The sequence below is a fragment of the Ahaetulla prasina genome, chromosome 4 (genome assembly GCF_028640845.1).
Source record: "Ahaetulla prasina isolate Xishuangbanna chromosome 4, ASM2864084v1, whole genome shotgun sequence".
In the NCBI taxonomy this organism is placed as follows: Eukaryota; Metazoa; Chordata; class Lepidosauria; order Squamata; family Colubridae; genus Ahaetulla; species Ahaetulla prasina.
The window spans coordinates 35,702,249-35,710,925 of NC_080542.1; positions in this window are offsets into that span (position 1 = coordinate 35,702,249).

Below are 8,677 nucleotides of genomic sequence, written 5' to 3' on the forward strand. Positions count from 1 at the left end.
CATGGTGACTATTTGAAGAGACCCTGCTGGACTCTTGTTCTTGCTAGTGAGGGTAACAAGTTAGGGTTCAAACAAGAGTTATCTATTAATGCCAGGGTACAATGGAAATGTGCTTTGGCATTCTGGGACTAACCATTTTTATTTTCTACAATACCCCATCACGTTCCTGTCTCATAATGCCCTTTATGTCACTGACCGATTTGTCTGCCTGGTGCTACTCAAGAGTTTTACCAGAAAACAAAACTAAACATAGACCATGAGCCAAATGGGAAAAGAGGATCAGAGATATGAGCCCTATTTCTGTTGTTCTCCCCCCAATCTTTCTATTTCTAGCCTGTATCTTCCAAATCTCTTTTATCGTTCATTTTTTTACTTTCTGAACAATTTGTTGTTGTTAGTTGCGAAGCGTGTCCAACCCATTGTGACCTCATGGACAACGTTCCTCCAGGCCTTCCTGTCCTCTACCATCCTCTGAGTCCATTTAAGGTCACACCTACTGCTTTAGTGACTCCATCCAGCCACCTCGTTCTCTGTCGTCCCCTTCTTCTTTTGCCCTCAATCTTTCCCAGCATTATGCTCTTCTCCAATGAGTCTTATTATTCTGAACAATAATAGCAATTAAATCTGAATTCCAGGGTGCATTTCCCTTTTAAAAGGAATGAAGGGGAAGTAAAAACAAATTGAACAGAATTATCTCCACAAACTCTTCCAGCTGTGTAAAAACCAAGTTATCAAGCTAGGAAAGTGGGCATCTACTGCCACCTTCTGTTACTTCCCGTCATAAATTTTTATGAGGCTTGCCTGAAAAGATTTTTCACATAACATATTTTTTCTAAAATGTGTACACTTAGATTTGCCACCTTTTTTGACTAGAGCTGGGATAGAATTGGAATATCTTGGGAGGAGAATCTTAAGGGTACAAAACTGTGATATCAGTTGGTATCTCAACAGTCCTAATTGTTTAATGGTATTTCCCCAAATAAAAAGTTTGTTGAACTACACGAAAGCTTTTTGCCACAATGGTCAATGCTGTTGCAGACAAGATACAGTGGTGGGGAGATGGTGAGGAATTCTGGGAATTGAAGTCCTTTTAATGTTGCCAAAGCTGAGAAACATTGCTGGGTAGGATTTCTTCAGTTCTCCAAGTCAGAACCCCACTTTGTGTTGTTGTTGGCAGCAGCAGTTGTAATACTAACAACAAAATTCTGTACACTGTGTGCACAATTATTAGGTTAACTATTTTGATATCATTTTTATGCATATTTTCCATATTTATGCATATTTTATACAACCTGTATAAACTTGAATACTTCGTGAATATAAGCATATCAGGTGATGTGTATTTGTGTAATTAGAGAGGGTGTGGCTGAAGGAATCAATACCCTATATCAAGGGTATTATTATTATTATTATTATTAGGCAAAATGAGCCAAAGAGATTTAACTGACACTGAAAAGTATGTGTATGTAAATTGCTAAGATATTGGGGTGAGATCACAGAACCATCAAAACATTTTATTGCAAATAGTCAACAGGGGTCGCAAGAAACATGCCGAGAAAAAAAACATACATTAACTGCCATAGATTTGAGAAGAATCAAATGTGAAGGTACCAGGAATCCATTATTTATTAATCATTTATTTATTAATCACATTTATATACCGCCCTATCTCCCGAGGGACTCAGGGCGGTTCACAGGCAAGTAAAAGACATATAAATACACACTAAAACCACATTTAAAAAACTTATTCTACAAAGCCGAATTAAAAAGCAATATAAATAATAAAAACCCATTTAAAACCAATATAAATTTAAAAACTAATCCAGTCCTGCGCAAATGAATATTATCCTCCAGTGCTGTCATATTCCAGAACTGCAAACTACCTGAAGTACCCAGAAGTACAAGGTATTCAGTGCTCAGAGACATAGCCAAGGTAAGAAAGACTGAAACCCAACCACCACTGAACAAGACACATAAGTTGAAATGGCAAGACTGGGCCAAGAAATATCTGAAGACAGATTTTTCAAAGGTTTTATGGACTGATGAATGACTCTTGATGGACCAGATGGATGGGGCTGTGGCTGGACAGGCAGAGCTCCACTTTGACACAGACGCCAGAAAGGCGGAGGTGGGGTACTGGTATGGGCTGATATTATTAAAGATGAGTTAGTTGGATCTATTTCGGTTGAAGGTGGACTCAAAATCAACTCCCAAACCTACTGCCAGTTTTTAGAAGACACTTTCTTCAAGCAGTGGTACAGGAAAGTCTGCATCTTTCAAGACCATGATGTTTACACAGGACAATGTTTCATCACATGCATCGAAGTACTCCACTGTGTGGCTAGTCAGTAAAGGTCTTAAAGGTTGACTTTGTATATAAATATACAAATAGGATGAAGACTATTGCTAACATAGCGTAAGCCGCCCTGAGTCTTCGGAGAAGGGCGGGATATAAATGCAAATTTTAAAAAAAGGTGAAATAATGACATGACCCCCCTTCCTCACCTAGCCTAAACCCTATGGAGAACTTGTGGGTTCTTCTTAAATGGGAGATTTACAGTGAAGGAAAACAGTATACCTCTCTGAACAGTGTCTGGGAGGCTGTGGCTGCTGCTAAAAAAAAGCTGATTGTCAATAGATCAAGAAACTGACAGGCTCCATGAATGGAAAGCTTATGACTATTATTGAAAAGAAGGATGGCTATATTGATTACTGTTTTTTTTTTTGAAATATCAGAAATGTTTATTTGTACATTTTGAGTTGTTTATTATTCTCCCCTTAACAGATGCAAATAAATAAATGAGATGGGAAAATTTTAATTTTTCATTTAGTTGCATATAATTCTGCACACTAATAGTTGCCCAATAATTGTGCACACATAGATATTCTCCTAAGAAAGCCAGAACCTCACTTTTACTTACTTAACTATTCAGGTTTGAGGTCTATTAACATTTTGGATTGACCGAGAGCACTGTAGTTGTTCAATAATGAAAATGATCCTCCAAAATGCAACTTTCCTAATAATTGTGCAGTGTATATACCGTGTCTCTCAAGCTTTGTTCACTATTCATTAGTAAGTGTACTGTATGTATTATTTATATATGTGTACAATTTCTATCTTGCCTTCCTTTGTTTGATAATTATTACCAAAGTGTAACAGCCAAAAGTTTGTCAGCTGGGTCCTCCAAGGAAGATCAACCTCTCAGGATTACGTTTTCCATTTCTAGTTATGATAGTGCCTTCTATCACTGCTCTGCTGACTCAGTTCATTCATACACACTTTTTAAAAAGATTTTTTAATATTTTTTTTTGGAAACTTCAAGTACCACAGTACCCTCTCATCTTTCAGTAGCAACATTTTTTACTATAATTCCATTGGAACTCATAACCTGAGTACTCAAAGTTCATGATCAAATATATAGTACCTTTTTTTCCTTTGTAATATAATTTTGAGAGATGGTTGCAGATTAAAAGCAAAAATAGCATAATTCTAAAAAAATAAATAAGAGCAGCAGTGCAAGAGTAAATTCAACATGAAAAAGAGAACACTTCAGGAATTTTTTTAAAAAAATGTTTATTTTTAGAAATGAAAAGGCAAGTAAATAAAATCCTTTTCTGGACATTGAAAGGTCTCAAGGTCTGGTCTTAAGAGTCAATTCAAGGCACGTTTTCCTAAGGCATATCCTTAAAATTACTTCATATCAGAAGATAGCAGGCTCGGGGCACTGGGAAAAATCCTATAAGCATATTAATATTGAGAAAACTTACAGACTTTTAGCATTTTAAAACTTGAAACAGTGAAGTATGCTTGAATTGGGGTCAGTAGCCAATGGCAAAGAATAGTCTTAACTGTAATGGTGTGAGGGCATTATACCAAGTCCATGGTTCTTTACATAAGCCTTTCCATTCTTGGATTCAACTAAGCGAGTGATTCCCAAACCTGGGTAAATTGAGTAAAAGTAGTTTTTCTTTGGGCGACAACACAGAGACTCATTAAACGATCACAAGAGGGACATTTACGTTCACTTAAAGTGAACCTATACTTTTACCTATAATGGGTAAAAAAGGGCTTCCTGATAAGCAGTTTTGAGTGATGGAAGAAAAAGACTGGAAAGCACTAAACTATGTTGATGAGAGCATTTCCTCAAACAAAATAATAATCCTGAAGCGTTCAGAACAGAACAGAAAATAACATCAGCAAAGTTGGAAGGGACTTTAGAGGTCTTCTAGTCCAAGTCCCTGCTCAAGCAGGAGACTATATCATTTCAGACAAATAGCTGTTCATTCTCTTCTTAAACATCTCCAGTGATGGAGCACCCAACCAACTCCACTGGTTGACTGTTCTATAAGGAATTTCTTCTTCATTCTAAGTTGCTTCTCTCCTTGATTAGTTTCTATTCTTTGCTTGTCTTGTCTTCTGGTTGGAAAATGAGTTGACCCCCTCCCCTTTGTAGCAGCCCTTCAAATATTGGAAGCGTTATCACATTACCTCTAGTCCTGCCTTTCGCTAGACTAGACATACCCAATTCCTGCAATTCTTTATATGTTGTAGCCTCCAGACCCTTATCATTTTTGCTGATCTTCTCTGCACTCTTTCCAGACTCTCTTTTTTTATATTGTGGTGACCGAAACTGGATGCAGTATTCCAAGTTTGGTCTTACCATTGCCTTATAAAGCAATAGCAATACTTCATATGATCTTGATTCTATCCCTTGGAGGAGATTCTTCAACAAGGAAGATCTGAGGATATCTTCTTGATGCTCAATATTCTCAAGAAAAAAAATATTCATCAGAAGCTCCAGATCTCCATCCAAAGGCATTTTTCTGAACAGTGAAGGCACTGTCTCTTTAAGTCTCCTGATTCTTTTAAGCACATGGACATACTAAGGTATACTTAAATTACAAGTCTCGTATTTATTATAAAATATTAAATATTTTAAATATTATTTTTTAAAAAATATTAAAATATTCTTATTCTCTAGCTTGTGTTTTCCAGAATTTCATTTCCTTAATTCTTTTGGAGGCTTCCAATTGCCTTGGCTGATTTTTTACATCCTTTCCCCCAATCAGATAGACTATCTTTAATTAAAGAGATATTTTCCAAATCAAAGCTGGAATTTCATCCTCCTTAAGCACAACCTGGTGTGCAACCAATTTTCTTCTGGTCCACCTGCTATTGGAGTAATAAGTCATGAACAGCATCTGACACAATCCTCCTATGAATGGGAAAGATCATAAGTGCTTTGGAATTTCTTCCTTACTGATAAAACAAACATTTAGCCTGGTTAGATAACATTGCAGTATGCTGTAAATCACTGGTGGAATTTTGCCAGAATCCTTCACATCTAGCACATCAGAGGATCTTTGTTCTTTTAAGAAATTCAAATTAATAAATGGTCTGCTGCAGGACCAATTACATGCCCATAGAGCAACCTAGGCATTTGCCTTGGGCAGCACAAAGAGGCAGAACAGTTGGTAGAAACGGGTCTGCAGACTAGTGCAGTAGAAATCCTCAGGTTATAATGAGTAGAGCAGCCACTAGATGATATTGAAAAGTCCTTGAAAAAAACCAACCCTCTGCTGCTATCTGGTGGACATCCAGATTTTTTGCAGTCCAGAACAGTAAGCTTTGTTTCTTACTGATGCACACTCCAGCCATAAAGAGAGCACCCCCCAAGTCCCTTTTCTTGCACTTCCTTCCTAAGAGTTGCTTGAGTTTGCAAACTAGGGCACCAAAACAGGTCTGCTCCCTTGTATATAATTATTAGATCTTTGACTGCTGGTATGTCTCCTCTGAGTAATTTATTTTGGAGTCCAAGAAGCTCTGCTTACATCTCTGCATAGCATTCTCTTCCAAAAAGGATCAGAAGCACAATTTCTTGTTATTTCATCCAAATTCTGCAATATTTTATTCATAGTAAGTTTTTGATTTTGCAATCCTTCCAGAAATGCAATAGCCGTGCTATTTGGAAAGTTCTGAGAACTGAGGTCCAGGGAAATGAAGGAAGCCTACTTTGGAAGAGTGGATTTGTCTGTCTTAAACTACAATAAGCAGGATTAAATATCAGATTTCCAGAAATATCAATCTCTATACGGACTCTATTATATACATGTTTATGTTCATATTTACCCAATATAAATCTGGGGTAATACCAACTGAACCAACCCTTGAATCCACTTGCAACTGTTTCTGCCCTTTCTCAAGGCTACTTCCAAGATAAAAACAGTCCTCAAAATAGGAACTGTCCCAGATCCAGCAACCCCTTGTTTTTAATGCTCCATTTTTTAAAAAAAAAGAATTTGCCTAGGCAGTACCAAACCACATCCAAGTCCCAAGGTGACTTCTCTATTATTCAATGCTGTATCAAACAGATATTGTTGAAACCAATTAGAAATGCTTCTGAAATCACCTGTCAGAAAAATTGGTCAGTTGGAATTTTCCTCTCTGGAAGGTACTCATATCCTCTACATCCTCTTTCCGCAAGATGGCGCCGACGAAGGCTGCTTCGGTGAAATGCTCTCAAATGATTTTATTTATTTCTTTATTTCTAATTGTTCTCTGTGACTCACAACTTTCCTACTCATGAGATCATCTACTAAGAATTAAGCAACATTTCTTTAAGGAGCAGCTTTCTGTGACACACACACCCCCTTTTTACAAATGCAAATGAGACTGGAAGAACAAAGGAAGAGGCAATTCCACCTGAGCCATGGATTATCAAAAAGTATGACTGTATGACTGTAACTTTTTGTTGCTATCATTAAGGGTTAAATTGCAACCTATGACCATCATTTGTGTTGTAAACGTTGTACCTTTGATGAAGGTATTTTTTTTTCTTTTATGTACACTGAGAACATATGCACCAAAACAAATTCCTTGTGTGTCCAATCACACTTGGCCAATAAATTCTATTCTATTCTATCCTATCTAGAAAATTCTATTTGGTAAGGTCTGACTTCTATTGTTTAAATGCAAAAAAGCAGAGATTTAAAACACCTCCTGAGACTGCCTATTGTTGAACAGCCTATATTATTAGGAATTTTTTTTTGATGTCCAATCATAATATGCTTCCTTATAATATAAACCCAGTTTCATGTCATCTTCTAGAATAAAATTGATCTCATTTATCCCAAATTGTACATGATAGCCCTCCAAATATTTGAGAGATACCATCTCTCCTCATGATCTTCTCTTCTCTGAACTAAACATACCGTATATAAATTCACCAACCATTCATCACAACTTTTTCCTTCTTGGTCGCTTATCAACTTGATTGCTTTCCTCTGACATGCTCCATTTTTAAAATCCTAGATTTTTGCCAGTCACCAAAAGAACTATTATTAGCAAGACTTTTACTAAATTGTAGGTTATGCAATTAACTTTAAACTAAGTTAGATGTTGGGAAAATATCTTTATTATATGATATTTAGTAGCATATTTATACTACTGTATCATCCTATCTTGATATATTAAGAACAAACCCATTCTTCTTAAATAGCCGAACAGTACTATCATATATATTCTGTCTTTAAGTCAATTTGACTCATGTCAATTACCTAAATTAATTCCTTAAGTTTCCTTGGCAAGATTTTGCCGGGTGGTTTGCCATTGCCTTCTTCCTGTGGCTGAGAGAGAGTAACTGGCCCCAAGTCATCCTGCTGGCTTCATGCCTCAGACAGAATTCAGAATCTGGTATCTTAACCTCTAAAACAGTTATGGAGACTTTTGGTAAAAGAATGGAATGGACTTTCCTGGAATTCTATGTTTCATATGGGAGGATCAAAGCCAAATGCATGGGATTGGCCAGTTGTATCCAGCATTTTCTAATAGAATCATTTTGGAGCATATCACTGCAATATCTGAAAGAAAGAGTATCCAGTCAGCTGCAGAAGAAAGGTAATGTACCCTATTATTTTGCAGCCCTCCAAAGTCCCTAGATAGAATAAAAGAGAAAGAGACTCCAAGACATTTGAGGTTTTTGGTTTTTTTTAAATTCAAATTATTATTTTTTCTCTATTATCAACCAGTGCCACTAGGAAACGTAAGATGGCATTGTTGCAATATACTTTTGTTTAATAGAAATCCTTACTTAAAGAAAATGAGCAAATATTTTAAAACCAGGTGCATCCTGGCAAACTTCTAATGTACCAGATTTAGCTGCAGCAATGCAAATAGATCAATGGGTTGTTAATTTTGAGCAATGCCAACGAGGCGGATTAAAAAAGCAAGAGGTTAAGAAAACAGGAAGGAAAAAAACCCCTAACATTTAAAAAAGTAATAAAGAACAAAATGTTCTTCCAGAATAACTGCTCCCTGCAGGAGCTATTTTTAACTTCCTTGGAGGCAACTTCCCAAACCAAAGGCTGTTCAAAGCTCCTGCTTTTTACCTCCTACACAAAGATATTACATACACACAGAGGGAAGCAAAGAAAAAAGCACAAACCAATAGATGAGTTCACTTATTATGATAAACTAAGATGGTTTGCTGGAAAAAAACACATCATTGTATGTACACATTAGACGAAACCATGTGAGTTCTTTTTGATTTTTGATATATTGTGTGATGTGATATCAAACATATAGCTTGTAAATATAGTTATGTTTTATTGTATTGTAGCTATTGAGTACACAAATTCAATAAATCATAAATAAACCATGACTTATGGTAGATGCATC